The sequence below is a fragment of the Gobio gobio genome (assembly GCF_949357685.1).
Source record: "Gobio gobio genome assembly, chromosome: 16".
Taxonomy (NCBI): domain Eukaryota; kingdom Metazoa; phylum Chordata; class Actinopteri; order Cypriniformes; family Gobionidae; genus Gobio; species Gobio gobio.
This window is the reverse complement of record NC_137109.1, coordinates 30221731-30239506: the sequence shown is the minus strand read 5'-3', so window position 1 is coordinate 30239506 and position 17776 is coordinate 30221731. Positions and strand designations below refer to the sequence as shown.

Below are 17776 nucleotides of genomic sequence, written 5' to 3'. Positions count from 1 at the left end.
TTTCGTTATGCATTATTTGTTTTGGTTGTTTAAAAACACGGATTTTTTTATCCGATTAATCGATTAATCGATCGATTAAGTGCTAGATTAATCGATTACAAAAAGACTCGATAGCTGCAGCCGTGCAGGACGTTTTTCAAAATTTCTCCTTTTGAGGTCCGAAAAAGATTGGGCATTGGAACAACAGCAGGGTGAGTAAGAGATGACTTCATATAAATTTCAGGGTGAACTATCCCTTTAAGGGAGGGATGTTATGTGTTATGATTATGCATTTTACACCAAAAAGCGCAGTGTTTATCCAAAATGCTCAACTGTGGTCTTCTCAAACCGTAGACACTTCTTCCAGCTAGTTTCAGGTATCCCGCATGCCTTCTGGCACACTGTCGGTGAGATGTAATATAACATATGATGTGACTGGTGAAGCAGTTTTCTCTCCAATCTGAAACTTGTAACTCTTTTCAAGGACAGTCTGCTCTCTGTAGATTTACAGCTGTGCTGTACTCCTTCCATTACTTAATTATTAATTTAACTCAGAGGGTGTCCAAAATGCGGCACGCCGCCTGTTCTGATGCGGCCTAGGGGATGTTTTAAAAATAGAACAGAATTTGGCCTATTATTGTGAAATTATATGAAATTCTGAACACTGAGTTTATCTGTCTCTTACAGCCAAATCATAACGCTTTCCTCCACTAGTACTTTCTCTTTGCAGGTGCCATCGGGTTCATCCACTGGTTGCTTTCTGAGCCCACTGTGTTTCTGTTCTGTGTATGTGAATGTGTATTATTAAAAGCACTATAGAAATAGATTTTTAGTGTTATGCAATTGAACCTGGAAATGTGAACCTGTTATTGATCCATGTGATTGATATTGTTGGTTTTAGACAAACTGAGATGTGCCCTTTTAGACTTCAGCAACTTCACCCTGTTGTTCCTCAAAACATGTCAACGGTGATGAATAGTTTATATACAGTGTGCACTGTAATGATTGAAAACAGTTTTAGGCTGCTTTTAGACTAGCACTTGTTTTGCGCACATGGGATCCTATGACGTTAGAGTTCGATTTGTTTGGATGATTTGAACGCTGTTTTCCAAACTCGTGTGCACACCAGCGAACCGGGTACGGTTCTTGTGAACTCCGGTATGGTTTGCTGCTGATATGAAGGCAGTCATAATTAATTGCGGAAGTGAACCGCTATTGATGACATATGTGTTTGATAAAACTGTGTTCTCTCTCACTCACTTTCCTGACAAGCGTAACGGACACGCACTGCAAACGGAGAGAATGTATATCTCATTTCTGCCTGTCTTCAGCAGAAATGGACTCCTGCGTTCTTTAGAACATTTGCAGTACATTTGTGGCAGATAGATGCAAGTGGTGTTATATGCTGACGCTTGGGAAAACAAAACCAAAGGTTCAAAATCCAAAATATAAGAGTGCAACACTCCTGCATTGTCGCAAACAAAAGGGGTAAACTGCTGCTGCTTTAATGATGCAAATGCACTGCGGTTCGGACCAATATAATATAATGTGATTGTGAACACAATCCATCGGGGTTGCAGTCGAACTGAATGTGAAAAGCACCCTTACTTATGCTAAAGTTTGGGTTCAGTAAGATTTTTTAGAATGTTTTGCTCAAGTGATTTTGCTTTCAATAATATTGTGAAATATTTATAATATTATTTAAATTTTCTATTTATTCCTGTGATGCAAAGCTGAATTTTTAGCAGCCATTACTTCAGTCTTCAGTGTCACATGATCCTTCAGAAATCTGATGTTCAAGAAACATTTCTTAATATTTTTGTGGGAAAACCATTTTTTTTTTCAGACGTCTCTGATGAATAGGAAATTAAAAAGAATAGCATTTATTTGAAGAAAATATTTTGTAAAATTATAACTGTCTGTAATGTTACTTGACAGTTCTTCAACTGTAAAGTTGAACTGTACAGTTCACCAATTTATTGCGTCCTTGCTAAGTTTTATTTCTTTCCCAAAATAAATATTACTGACTCAACTTCTGAATAGTATAGTGTATATTACAGAGAGATCTAACGTTGGTGTATGTCTACTTGCTCAAATACAAAGGATACAAAACTTCATGTGCGTGTTGCTTGCCTATAAAGAACTGTCTGTCACAATGATGCGGTGTATTGGGTGGTTGCTAATTAGCATGTTGCTATGCATTTCCAATGATGGTCTAGTAGAGCCTACCTCCTTACTCCTTCTGTTTAAATATGTGGAATTTTTATTTAATTTTTTAATTCGCCAGTCAAAAATCATAAATCCAGTCACTTGGAAAAGTAATAGAACAGCCATACAGTCTGAGGTATCATTTATGTCTGTATTTTTTTGCTGTAGATTAATACTTAGGAGTTAAAATCCCGAAGTATTAGCAGTCGTAATAGTGATGCTTGCCTTATTATAAATGTAACATGCCTTCCTGCCAAACACATAGAGAAATGATATGATTTACAGCAATCAATTGTTAATTCAGCAGTTATTGCATGCACATCAGTGTGGTCACTCTCTTTCGTCTTTCATTCCACTCTTTATTTACTGCTGCTGAGAAACTCTGAACGTGAGGTGCAACAGCTTAGGGTTCAGGATGTGTATTTATAAGTGATATATCATAGACCATTTCCCATCCCATTGCTCAACAGCGATGCAATCAATCATTTACTGAGAGAGTTACTCCATCAGAAGCTGACTCTGTGTTTTTCTGCAACTTTAAAACGTTTCATCAGAATATTCATTACAGTTCCAGGTGCCTGGGCAGCAGGAGCAGCTCAGCTTGGCAATTTTGTCAGGAAGCCTCATTTATTTTACCTGGAAATAAAATATAAAGCCTTAAAAGCAAAAATAGGCATGGGAATCATGAGCCATGACTGTGCAATCTGTGTTTTGTTCATTTATCAAAGGTAGCTATTTAAAAAAAAAACAAGCACAGGATGTTCTGTTAAATTTTAGTGTGACAAAGTGGTCAAATGTGGGCATATCAGACACCTCTTTTTACAAATTCTCATGCGTTAAACTTTTCCCAGAAAGTTAGCTTTTAAATGTTAAAAATTGTTTACTTAAAGCTTCAGCTGCAACCCTGCTCCAACACACGTCTGAATTTATCAAGTGTTTCTGAAGATCTTTAAGGGTTAGTTCACCCAAAAATGAAAATTCTATCATTAATTACTTGCCCTCATTTCTTTCCAAACCAATACTTGTTGTGGTGTTCACGTGAACAGTATCGGCCGATGGTAGGACGGCATTTTGACATAGCGATTTGAAAGCGCTGCACTGTATTTACTACGTCAACAGACTGGCACAGACGAGAAGAGATTGTTGAATAAAGTTGTTATTTTTTGGGGATTTTTTTGCCCACAAAAAGTATTCTCGTTGTTTCATAAAATTAAGGTTTTTACCATTAAAGTGTTAATTAAATAGCTGTCTGTGGAGGGGTCAGAATTAGCCTGGTCCTACCAGACTCACGTATATTTCATTTGTACAGAGAGTCTAGCCACTCTGCATTGACAAGCGTTAACTTCCTTGAAGGCGGGTTCTCTGTTGAAGTTTAAAACTATTGGATCTGCCCAGAGCCACTCTGGATCTGCCATAACCAATCGCTAACGTTTGGTCGTGACGTATGTCATCTCAAACTAGCGCACAACATCAACGTCATCGTTCTTAGCCACTCCCTCTGTTCGCTGATTGGACCGGTTAAAATTTGACTGGAGAAAACCAGAGAATATACCGCAATCCCAGACAGAGTGGGAAAATGAAAATTGAGCAGACGTACGTAGGAGGGCGGAGCCAGGCTAGGTCAGAATCGGATTTCATCAAAAATATCTTAATTTGTGCTCTGAAGATGAACGAATGTCTTGCGAGTGTGGAACGTGACAGATTTTTCATTTTTGGGTGAACTAACCCTTTAATAAACTGCTTCAGGTGTGTGTTTTATCAGAGTTGAGCTTTGCAGGAAGGTAAATCTCCAGAAACGATTGGGCAAACATATGGACCCCTTTTTTCCTTTTTGAAGCTTGACATCCCGTGGTCACGATAAACAGTGTTATATGTTAAAATAATAATAATAAAAAAACGCTTCTTTAAAAGTTGTGTGTTCAAAGGAGAATTAACAATAAATTAGTTTAAAATTGAATTTTTTTATTTCAACTTATCTTTGGAACTTATCTAAGGTGGACTAAGCATTTGCCCGCAGTCGTGGCACACTTCTGCTTTCTTCTTATTTGAGTGTCTGTCTAAAAACACGTAGTGAGCTGTCTGCATCTGAGTAAGTGGTCGGCAGCTGTAACGCTGGCACAGACTGAATGCTGCTTTATGTTTCCATTGAATCACAGTCCTCAAAAACCTTGGACAACTGCTGTGCGTGAGCATTTATTTGAAACCGTGTAAACATGATGTCTTTTAAGTCTAATTTGATATAGTAATGATACGGTTTACTCAATTCCCCAACGTCATGTTTATTCAATGGCGGCTGTGTTGGGTCTCAATTGAACAAAGACTGTTTGTGTTATTGATCCTGCGTTCCTTCAGACAGTAGGGAAGAGTGGGGTAAGTTGTGCCACACTTTATTGATTTGACCTCTAGTCAAGGAGAAAAGAGTGCCTCAGATTCTCTAATGAAAATTGTTGTTGATGAGACCAATGTAAATATATTTTCTGCTTTTTGATGCAAAGCTCACTGTTAGCTGAGCCATTGGCACACTTTACCTCACAGCTACCATTTTGGAACTAAATGTTAAAGAGTTGGATTCACATGCTAAACATGGCCAAAATTAAAAAATAAAAATTGAAGTAATTCTGTGCCAAATACACTCCTTCAGCTTTCGTAAAGTTTTTTTCGAGTATGGCCTTTTATGAAGTCATAAAGGGCGCAATTCCTTGTATCTTCCAGTTTTGCACTTGCGCACATCACCCAGAGCGTCAACAACGAGCTTCGTCCGGGTTACGGGAGCCGTCAGCAGCACTGTCTGTCATTTTTGTTTTTAGACCACGAAATCAACGCAGCCGGGCCGCAGCTTGTCGTTCTTTCTACAGTGAAAGAGAAATTACGTTTTTGAGGAAAACATTCCAGGATTTTTCTTCACACAATGGACTTCGATGGCAACCAAAATGTTGACGGTCCAAATCAATGCAGTTTCAAAGGGCATCGAAGGCTCTGCACAATCCCAGCTGAGGAATAGGGTCTTATCTAGCGAAACCATCTGTCATTTTAAAAAAACAAACAAAAAGTGTATACTTTTTAACCTAAATTCCTCATCTTGCGCTGCTCTGCGACGTGGCGCAGATTGCGCAATCATGCCGGAAAGGTCACGCTAGACGTAGGGCGGAAGTACCGCCCCAAGCGAACGTGCGAAGACTAATACAAACACCCTTTACAAAAAAAACTCAATCTCCAACTTCAAAATCATCAGACAACATTGTTTAACCTTTTTTTGCTAGAGGATATTTGTATTGGTCTTCGCACGAGTGCTTTTTGAACACGGGGCGGTACTTCTGCCTACGTCTAGCGTGACCTTTCCACTTGTTGCACACTGCAGTAAGCTAGATCGATATTAGGCATGCGAAAACGTGGTACTCTTGGAAAATCATGAAAACGTGATTCAAATAATAAGTGTGTTGAGCTATATAACAATGAGTTTTCTTTTGATGAGTGTATCCAAACAGTTGCTCACCTGTCTAATAAAACCAATAATATATTATAGTGTCTTTTAGTGTTTCCCTGGTTTCTATAAAATAAAATTGGAAATCGTGGGTATCATGTCATAGATAGGCGACGCACGGACATGGTTCGTGTCCTGGTTAAAATTGCTTCAAACACACATTATGCTACAGTAGATTAAAGGAGTAACATGGTTTACCCACTGATACCTTTTACCCCACTCTCTCTTTTAAGCTAATGCGTTCTTGGAAGCAAGAGTTTACTAAACTTGTGTGCTCAAACTATGCATTTGTTTCTTTTGCTCAGCAATTGTAGTGGCTTTTTGAGGTCTGCCCGAGGTCACACTGCAGACCCTGTGGTAAAGATAATTCTATCATTTCTCGCTTTCCTTACTTAAGCTCCTACATTGTTTGGCCTTGAGTGCGCGGTTGTGAAAGGAGTATCGCTAGCACGTAGCATTTCGAAAATGAAATGGGGCCCTGTATTCTGACCTTCATTATGTCTAACACTGAACTCCCTTCAAAATCAATGCCAGTTCAATGGCACTGTTCTTATCTCTGCTGTCCCCTGGCTTTTTCCCTCTTATACTGTATTTCTGTGTGCACTGTTCTGTTTCTTTTTGCCTGCCTGTCATTTTTATTCTCTTAACTATCTATGTCTGTTTTGACAATGTTCCAGAATGATGTTGCCTTAGCGTTCTGTCAGTTGTTGAGTAACTAAGATTTATACTAAGGCCTGTTAGTGTTTGCTTAGGGGGTAACCTTGAGTTAGTGCTGTAACGTTGATCTTGTGGTTAATGACTCCCAATGAGAGAGACAAGCGAGAAGATGAGCAAGATTAGTTTAAAACACAGGTTCGCTGACCTGCACTCTTAACCCCGCACAGAAATTGATCACTATTAGAACTGAACTTTTACACTTTTTCCTCAGTATTCAGTTTCCCGAAAACAGTTTTCAGAAAAACAAGTTATTTCTTTAGTGTTGTGATTAGGTTTGAGATTCATTTTATGTTGGTTTCTCGAGAACTAGTGTGGGAATAATTAACTAATGCCAAATTTACACTGTAAAGACTGATTAAACCAGTGGGTCAGAGCAGCATTACATCTTTATGTGAAATTTTGAGCAGGCACAAAGCAGCCTTAAATCAGTTGTGTAAAGATGCCTTAAAAGGCCTTGTTACTTTTGTGTCAGCGGTAGAGACTCTGAGGAGCCAGTTCACTCAACAGTTGTCTTTGTCTTATTCACATACCGTATGTGCTGGTGAAGTGCTACACCATGAATTTTTAAAAAGTTATTGTCATTCTTTCCTGGGAAACACATAGCCTATGAGTGCCAATGATGCTCATTATAGAGTTGGATAGAAGTGCAGATTCATAATGTCAGCATTTGTCACTGTTTGCTTGGGTGAAATGAATGGATTTCATGAAGTTTCTTTCGTTGAATGTTATTACAGAGGATAATGTAAAATAAAATAATACAATTCTAATCATGAATATATAGAATGTAGAAGTACAGATTTGTGTCAGCGTTTGTCACCATTTGCTTGGATAAAGGCTGTTATATTTGCTGAATGTGCATGAGCGAGAAGGACTTGAAATAAGAATAAAAAGCATATATTGTCGTCTTCCCATTAGCCAGACCATTCTTTCGAGTGAACTGATTCTTTTTAGTGTTTTATGTTAATAAATGTATGTATCTGTCTTGAACTCATAAGTTATCCGTTTCTGAAATATGAAGGTCATGAGAGTCATGAAAGCGAGGCTGAGAGTGGGATGTTTTTTCCCAAAATAAATCACAAATTTAATTGAATCATGTAGGAAGTGGAATCATTATATAGAAACAGATAATTTCTATTAAATGGAAGGCTTATTGAAAAGGGATGTTTGTGTACATTTTCTAGGGATCATGCCTAGTTGTAGTTAGGAAAACATTTTTCTCAATCTTTCCACATGCTGTCTTGCAGCCATTGCCTGGCCATGTTTTTATTTCCCTGAAATAGCCTTTTTTTGTGTCATTACTACCATCTGCAAAATGTAAAGGAATTTTGCAGATGGTAATGGCACAAAAAAGTGCTAAACAACACAGACAGCATGAAAATAGTCATCATCAGTGGAGTCGTTCAAGGTGGATTCCCTCGCAAAGGTCTTTTTGCCCCTCTTCCTAACCATTTGCCAGACTGTGGTTGATGTATAACTAATGAAATGAAGAGACTGTATCTGAGCAAGCATCTAACCTAAAGTGACTCACTGAATCATTCACTTTTACGTAGCATTTTGACCTTTCTGTGAAACGCTGAAACGGCAGCCCTCACACACAAGCATCGTCACAGCTCTGATAACCTTATAATTCCGTTTAGATGTTACACAGGTCCGCGTCCGTTTGCTTTCTTTTCCGAGGCCCTGGGCTGTGTTCCTTTACACTGGGTGGCATTTGGAGGTGGATTCAATCCCCTGAGCTCTGGAACCTGTGCCATTTCCTCTCTCCTCACACCTGCCCCTCCCCTCTCCGTTTAGACCAGCCTGCTTCATCCGGGACCGGTAACGCACCGCATGCCACGCTGATGTGTGAAGAGCAGTCACGCTTCACAAACTTATGTAATCCCAGGCTCTTCCTGACCGGAGAGCCAGAATACACACATTGCTCCGCCACGTACGTTTTCCGAAGAAGCCGAATCGAGGGCAGATCCAGTGGTAGACGATGAAGAAGATGATGCAGATGAAAGGGGGAGAAACAGTCGTTGACTGTTTTAAATAGCTGTCTCCTCTGACTCAGAGCACGGATGTGAGCGAATTGTATGCCGAAGATTTGCATCTAGTTTGCAGTAGAGACGCACAAGCCTCTTGTTCCTCGAGGCCCTGAGTGAGGGACGTGAGTTATCGCTCACCATTGACGCATACTGATGCGCTGTGTTTGAGTTCTCAGGTGATGAATACAGTGATGTGAGCAATTCAGACAGATATGCTAGAGCACTAGATCAGCATGTTATCTGATACATGGCGTAAGTCCTGTCGCCGAGTAGCTGAACATGTCCGGACTGGTTGTGACAGCACTTAGCCTGTGGCCTGATGCCTACCATCCCTCTACCTGACAGGGCAGAGGTGTGGGACAGATGACCGGACCTCCACGATGGAGGGGAGCTCCACACACGCACATATTCTCAGCCTGTGGCTTGCATTAAACACTCACATTCTTTCACTCAATGCGTTCTGAATTATTCACACCAACAGTTATAGTGCTGCTGCTCGCATTGTCCCGGGGAACACTGGGAGGGGGGTGAGAAAGAGTGGGCGGTGGGTGGAGTTGAAGTGTGATGCTGAAAGCCTGCTGAGATGTGATGACAGTGTGTTGTCTTCATCAAAAACCCTTAGAGACCGAGAAATGGCAGCGTTGGGGTGTGACCAACTAAATGTAGATTTTTAAATAGCAACGTCTCTCTCTCACATATTGGCCCGGATGTCCTGATTCAATCTGTCTGATTCATTTTTGTTAATCGGTTCATGCTTGTTGCACTGAAACTTCCAGATTAATTCTAGTGAATAATTTTTCCCTAAACTGTCCTCTCCTTCATGTTTAGCACTGGAAATTCTAGAATCATTCTAGTAAATTGTTTGGTGAAACTGACCTCTCTCTCATTTGTTACATTGCAAAGTCTAGATTCATTCTAGTGAATCTTTTTGTCCTAATGCATAGCACTGGAAAACCCTGATTCATTCTAGTGATTCTTTTTGTCCTAATGCATAGCACTGGAAAACCCTGATTCATTCTAGTGATTCTTTTTGTCCTAATGCATAGCACTGGAAAACCCTGATTCATTCTAGTGATTCTTTTTGTCCTAATGCATAGCACTGGAAAACCCTGATTCATTCTAGTGAATCTTTTTGTCCTAATACATAGCACTGGAAAACCCTGATTCATTCTAGTGAATCTTTTTGTCCTAATACATAGCACTGGAAAACCCTGATTCATTCTAGTGAATCTTTTTGTCCTAATGCATAGCACTGGAAAACCCTGATTCATTCTAGTGAATATTTTTGTCCTAATGCATAGCACTGGAAAACCCTGATTCATTCTAGTGATTATTTTTGTCCTAATGCATAGCACTGGAAAACCCTGATTCATTCTAGTGAATCTTTTTGTCCTAATGCATAGCACTGGAAAACCCTGATTCATTCTAGTGAATCTTTTTGTCCTAATGCATAGCACTGGAAAACCCTGATTCATTCTAGTGAATCTTTTTGTCCTAATGCATAGCACTGGAAAATCCTGATTCATTCTAGTGAATCTTTTTGTCCTAATGCATAGCATTGGAAAACCCTGATTCATTCTAGTGAATCTTTTTGTCCTAATGCATAGCACTGGAAAACCCTGATTCATTCTAGTGAATCTTTTTGTCCTAATGCATAGCACTGGAAAACCCTGATTCATTCTAGTGAATCTTTTTGTCCTAATGCATAGCACTGGAAAATCCTGATTCATTCTAGTGAATCTTTTTGTCCTAATGCATAGCATTGGAAAACCCTGATTCATTCTAGTGAATCTTTTTGTCCTAATGCATAGCACTGGAAAATCCTGATTCATTCTAGTGAATCTTTTTGTCCTAATGCATAGCACTGGAAAACCCTGATTCATTCTAGTGATTCTTTTTGTCCTAATGCATAGAACTGGAAAACCCTGATTCATTCTAGTGATTCTTTTTGTCCTAATGCATAGCACTGGAAAACCCTGATTCATTCTAGTGAATCTTTTTGTCCTAATGCATAGCACTGGAAAACCCTGATTCAAACTAGTGAATCGTTTTGTTCTAATGCATAGCACTGGAAAACCCTGATTCAAACTAGTGAATCAATTTGTCCTAAACTGTTCTCTCTCATGTATGGCACTGGTTTATTCTAGTGAATCATTTTGTCATCTTTATTTGTAGAACTGGAAAGTCTCGATTCATTTTTGATTCATTGCAGTAAATTGAGTTCTAAATTGTTTCGCTTTCTATGTAGCTTTAGAAAGTTCAATTTAAGTGAATTTGTTTTTTTTTATGGTAAATAAAAACGTTTTCCAATCAGTTATATAAATTAGGGCATATTCTAATTTATATCTGCATTTTATATTAATAATTTCAAGTTATGACAGGGCTCCAGGCTAACTTTTGTCACTAGGAGCACAGTGGCCCCCAACTGAAAATTTTAGGGGCACAACCAGAAATTTTAGGGGCGCACACCGTAAATCAACATGCTAACCAAATCTACTAATTTCCACTGTATTACTAATAGGGATCGGTATCGTTAAGGTTTTAATGGTATTACTACTCTTACCGATACTGCTTATCGATCCGGTACTTTAACAGTATTCTTACCGGTTCTTTTTATTATAGCTTACTTTATTTTATTTTTTTTATAATAAAAGTAAGAAAAGTAAGAAAAGTAAATTATCTATAGCAAAAGAAACCCAAAGTTTGAACACAAATATAAAACATCTATTTGTAAATGGACCAGTGTGCAGGTATTTGGAAGGTCTGCTAACATTAATATTACAGTAAAGAACAAACCTACAAAGAAATCTAATAAAGTAATGAAATGTAAAATAACACTGCATAGTTTTCACTGAATAAATTGATAGATCGATGCTTATAAAAGCTAAAGTTGTTAATTCAAGAGATGTGAATATTTTCTATTTGTCTTTTGTTCGATTCGAATTAATGGCTCAATCGTCAGCAGGTTTATCAGACCCTGCCCCTTTAAGACCGATCGAGTGTAGAACTAATAATACCATATTCTCCTATTTCTCCAAACTATTTACGCCCATTTAAGATATAAACTGTTAAAATAACTACTCTCCAATCCGGTCATTTTGACACCGGCTATTTGTTGTTTATTTGATGGTTTAGGCTTCGCACACGAAACCTAAAATATTAAGTGCAAGTCGGTCCATTTCGCAGCACACACACATAAGCCGCCTTGAAGTTGGAAACAGCGTCTCTTGCGCAGATTATTGTGCATTTAATAGCTCTTTATTATCAAACACATCCCGCAGTTTAGCAACAGTAGAGACTGCAGTTTACAACAATCACTGAATCTGACGTTTAGTTTAGGTTTAAGGAGAAATGACAGCGCAAGGCTGTGAAGGGAAGGATGTCGCGCTCGACTGAACACGGCACTGAACACTGAACATGGAATAGTTTTACCTCATACCATCTTTTTATAATTCTTGGAAGCCAAAATCGAAAATAAAATTAGATTAATATCACAGCACATCCCTAAAGTTTAAGCAGAAAAACTTATGTGTAGTTCTCTTGGCCATCGTCACTCATTAAGCTGACTGTGGTGTTGTGTTCGCTGTAGCTCCACGTGAGAGAGCTCGCTTTCTCGCTCTTCTGGATTGCGAATGGCAAAAATGCATCACGGACAAATGGTTTAATATTATCTCATATAGAAACGGCTGGCAAAGATAGAATTTGCCAGACATAACGTCTATCAATTATAATTAGTAAGTGTATTTTCTTAATTTCTCCAGTACCGACAGCAGGCAAATTTACTGGTCGCACATGTGCGACTGGATGTAAAATTCAGTCGCACACTCTCAAATTTTAGTCGCAAAATGCGACCATTTAGTCGCACTCTGGAGCCCTGTATGAGTAATTTAATTGAATGTCACCCTTATTGAGATTGTTGTCCCCCCCCCCCCCTTTGTTCTTTCATTAAAAAACCCCTCATTGTTTTTGTGCCAGAAAGATTAGCCTCTTTAAATTAAATAACATCATCTGATGGGTTATATATATATTTAAAAAGATATTGACATTTAAGTACCTTCAATGCAGTTAGCTACTTTTTTCAGTAGCTTGTAGCTTAGCAGTGTAGAGTTTGAGTAGCGTCCTCAGCTCTGGTGGGGAGTAATCGCAACTGCCACTGTTTTATCTCTTGCTCTTGAGGGAGACATGAAATGCATGCACGCAGCAACCCCCGCTCCTGTGACAAACCATAATCAAGCCAATATTGACTTGTAGGCCACAAAAGGAAAAGCTAGCAGAGACCTGGTTTCCTGGCTGTCCATCACAGTGTGTGCTTTGTGCCAACGTTTCCTCCGGCAATCCAATGCTTACACTGCTCCAAGTCAACTTGTTGCCCTTTTCATGCTAAAAGAATGTCCCGGGTCACGAACTTGACCATAGGGGAAACACACAGACCTGTTTCCTTTGGAATTTTTCAGTGGGAAGGCCCAAACCGCAAACCCTCTTCCCCACACAACACAATTGGTCCTAAGTACTTACTAAACATGCTATATCAGTGGTTCTTATCAGGACCCACAAATATTCCAACATGGCATTATTATACGTTATATTCAACATTATATAGTAGCTTAATGTAGTAATGTCACTGAAACGTCGATGTGGGCATTCTTTGGATCCTTACACAGACAAGCCGCACACGCACACTGTGCTCGCTATGTCCCTCCTCTCCCACTATTAATGCACTATACATATAAGAATAAATCATCTAAAATGCTTTGAATAATCATAATACTAAAACTAAATGTGATATGATCATTTAAATGATGTTTGTGGTTTCACTTTGAGGAGTGCCGTTCCAGCGCATAATGTGCTTCGGAGTGTCAATGCAATCAATCACAGTTCTAATCGCAGGAAGGCATGTGAAAACGACTATTTCCAAACTGTAAATGGTTAGTTAATCCAAAATTTTTTATTAATTTACTCACTCTCATGTTATTTTAGCGTGTCACCCAAGTCTGTGTTTACTACAGTACTATGCACAGTTTTTTTGCCAATGTTTGGGTGAATTATACCGTATAAATGCAGTAAGCTGAGTCTTTTGATAAAACAAACTATATTGCGAATCATATCGTTTACATCAACAATACATACGGTCACATTTTTTATATCCGTTATAACGATGCATCTTTACACCCCTAGTGTTGGGTGCACGGGTTCAGACCGTTCTTCAGACCGTTGACTGCTCCATCTGAACAAGGCCAACATAGAATTTGCTCACCATAGAAAGCCCCTCTTCAGCGGACGGAATCACAAGCTGCTATAGAGTGCCGAAGTAATGACGTCACTTTGTAGGCCAAAACGCGGAAGTGAGTTAGCATTTTAGCCCTATGGGTTCCCTCGCCCTAAAGTCTATGGGTTTTTTGAATGGGTTTTTGCTAAATCGCCTGAAATAAGGTCTGTGGTTAACAAAGCCTCTATATATTTTCACGTTTTAATCTATGACATAAAACACACTAGTTATAACCTGCTTGTGATTTTTTAAGACTTTATTGTGTCTTAAAAACGATGGTTGCTAACAAGTTGCTAAAAGGGACTACATCCTTTGGCGGGGACTTTAGACGTCATCGTGACAAACAGGCAATCTCTCACTAGCCCGCCGCGTTTCAGCCTTAGAATGAAGAACTTATGTGGCGTGAATAAATCGCGCTATTCGCGCAAAGTTGGATGCTTGAACATTTGGAGTTTACTCTCTTCACATGTTTGTCTCGTTGAGAAATGGCTGACATGGGCTGTGTTTACACGTCTTTTGTGTTAAAATCTACTGTTAATGTGTGACAACTTAATTTTAAGACTTTTTCAGTCGATAATGTAGTTGTTTAAAGCTCAAATCTGTGGTTTATTTATAAGAAGAGTGCCTATTTAAACATTTTATCTGGTGTTATCGGAGTTGTGAGCTCCAGTGAGTCAGCGGCGTTCAGCGCTGGTTTAGCCGGCGAGAGTTGACTTTCCTCGGCTAGTCCTTCTGCCGTCTGCCGCTGGCTCTGATGTCTCTGTGGCGTCTCCAGCTGTAATTCGTCTTGTGGAGATTTAACAGCCCATATTTGCTCTCATGGATCTATAATTTGTTCCCTGGCAAATCGTTTAGGCTGAGTGCAAAGAAAAGTTTCATTACTTGTTTATTTTTAGGCTATAACTGTACGTTACCGTTGTAAGTTAGCCGACTAGCACTGACTTTGAATGTTTGACTGAATTGTTTGCTTTATTTCATGTGTAGCTTATTATACGTTTTGTATTATTGATCATACATAAACTTGCATTTAACAAAAAGAGACTGGGTTGTGTTTCATGTCATTTAATGTTATCACAGTGATAATCATATTGTCTGAAAAAACATTAACAAAAGATAAATCTCAGAGAGGCACGCATAAACAAAATTAGTTTCTAACATTTTTGGAAAAAACGAATGGGCAATATTTCTCATGAAAAAGTGGATAAGTGTTCATACACAGCGCAGATCATAATGAGCGAGCGTGCTTTTAAATAAAGTTTGAGGAAGCTTGATGATGACGTTGATCCGCGACCATGGTGTGCTGTAGTCCGTTTATAGCCTACCGTTAGCATTTTATATCTGACGGCTTTATTTGGGCTTCAAAATGTATACATTTTGGATTAACTTGTAAAGATTATCTTGGTAGACAAAACGTGTAAGGGTCATAACTCTTTGTTGAACACAGATCTTATTTTTTGCGATTTTCCAAAAGTCTATGGGGAAAATGAATGGCTTTTTGATCGAGGGAACCCATGCGCCACTAACTTCCGGGTTGGTCTACAAAGTGACGTCATTACTTCGGCACTCTATTGTGAACATGCCGCTCCGCTGCTGTATGTGTTCCGTTGAGAAGATGAGCAGATTTTTTTTAAAGGTTTAAAAGGGGGCGTGGCCAAAAAAGTTTGAGAGCCACTGTGCGATGTTGTATAAACATTTTGATGTTTTGTTTTGAATAGAAATAGATGGGATATTGTATAAAACAATAAATATTCATCTTTAACCGTGTTCTCTCACGCATACTTCCTGCCAGTATGTGATTCAAATGATAATTTAGTAAAATTTTGTTTGATTGTTTGTTTCAGATTTGTTCTGATAACTAATGTGTTATAAGAAACTTGTACGTTTGTTTGTGTTTTTTTCAGGGCAATGCAAAAGAAATGCATGCTGTCTGTTTATTATCGTCATATTATTTTGTAGTACCCACTCTTTTTGTCTCATTACATTCAGCTCAGACTTCAAACTCCCAGCTCAGGTGAAAAATATGATTTCTTTTGCTGTGATGCTGTAGATTCAGCATTCAGAATTGTCTCTGCTGAATAGCAGTGCGGGAAAAACTGTGTTCTGTTCATTAACTGAATACTCACCCCAGCTACTTCCTTCCTGTTTTTCACACAACAATACCCAAACACTCTCAGTGCTCTGTGAGAATGACCACACATCCTCTGACCCTCATGTTGCTATTAGGGGTGGGAATCTTAAGGCACTTAACGATTCGATCCGATTCCGATTCTGGGAGTAACGATCCGATTCCCAAAACGATTCTTAACATACATTTTTGGTAACTAATTATCCTGCTGTGCAAATACATGAACTTTACATTTTAACCAAAATTGAAGCTAATATGTTTTTTGTTTATAGTTAGAATATCTGTTTGATAGTATTGCCATATTAAAAATGGTTATGAAGATTTCTTTCAATACTTTTATTTTATTAACAAAGTTATATTCAAGATTAACAAGCTCTAATTAAACATATTAAGCCATACAATTGCAAAGAACAATCATTAAGAATAAACCGTTCTCAATTTGCAACCAAGTGTGACAATTTTTTAGTTTCTTTAGAACATTTTAACAAAAAATGTCTTTAAAGCAAAAAAAAGTTTACTTTGGTTAGAGCCACAAAAAAAATATTTAAAACATAGGCTAATGCAGAAGAAAAACAACTTTAGCACTCGCTGAGAAGCCAAATTCAGTGTGTGTGCATAACATCTCGCATGAGAATTTGCCGAGCTGCAACAGTCGTGTTAGAGACATTTAACGAATCACTCACCAAAACGAAGTCTTTGTTCAGAATTTTCCATTCTTTTGAAACATTTTGCAGTAGTTCAGCAATATTCGATAAGTCATTCCAAAAATTATGCCACGGATGTTGGTAAGTTTATGTCCCGGCCACCGGGATAGGAGTGTTATTAAAGGGTTAGTTCACCCAAAAATGAAAATTGTCATTTAATTACTTACCCTCATGTCGTTCGACACCCGTAAGAGCTCTGTTCATCTTCGGAACACAAAGGAAGATATTTTAGTTGAAATCCGATCGCTCAGAAAGGCCTCCATTGGCACAATGCACTTTACACTCTCAAGACCCATAAAAAGTACTAAAGACGTCGTTATAAAGTCCATCTCACTACAGTGGTTCTACAATAACTTTATAAAGCAACGAAAATAGTTTTTGTGCGCAAAAAAAACCTTAATAACGACTTGTATAGTGATGACCGATTTCAAAATAATGCATCATGAAGCTTCAAAGCGTTATGAATCAGCGAGTCGAATCATGATTCGGATCGCGTGTCAAACCGCCAAACTGCTGAAATCAAGTGACTTTGGCGATTCAAACCGCTGAATCGACTCACTGATTCATAACGCTTCGAAGCTTCATGATGCCTTGTTTTGAAATCGGTCATCATGAGAAGTCATTATTTAGGGGTTTTTTTGCGCACAAAAACTATTCTCGTCACTTTATAAAGTTATTGTAGAACCACTGTAGTGAGATGGACTTTGTAACGACGTCTTTAGTACCTTTTATGGGTCTTGAGAGTGTAAAGTGCATTGTGCCAATGGAGGCCTTTCTGAGCGATCGGATTTCAACTAAAATATCTTCATTTGTGTTCCGAAGATGAACGGAGGTCTTACGGGTGTCGAACGACATGAGGGTAAGTAATTAAAGACATCATTTTCATTTTTGGGTGAACTAACCCTTTTAGCATTAATGACAAGGAAAGCGCCGTATAGCCTACTTGAGCACCACTTCGTTATTTTGGCTCAGAATTTCGTTTGTTGGAAATATGAACTTAATTTAGAAATGCTTTTGAAATTAAAAACTTTGCATTTAATAAGCAAAATACACTTTTGAAATGGGGAGGCAGCCGCAGCGAGCGCAGACACAGAGCGGCCAGAGAAACGGAGGAGCGACTGCTGTAAGGCGTTTGTGCAAAACTGCGGGAAAACTGCATAAAAAGTGCGGGTGTTGAACCCTCTCACCGGGAAAAGTGTCCCCACGGGTGCGACGCCCCTGAGCAGGTCGTAGTTTGTCCATTTTATCTTAAACAAAGCCAATTCACCA

At 38.8% G+C, this 17776-nt stretch overlaps 1 protein-coding gene across 5 annotated transcripts in view; it reads left to right on the top strand.

Annotated features, from left to right (window-relative positions):
* The window catches only part of atp11c (ATPase phospholipid transporting 11C (ATP11C blood group)), a 75637-nt gene that overhangs the window by 20042 nt on the left and 37819 nt on the right, over positions 1-17776 (top strand). The gene's annotated exons all lie outside the window — the stretch shown is intronic.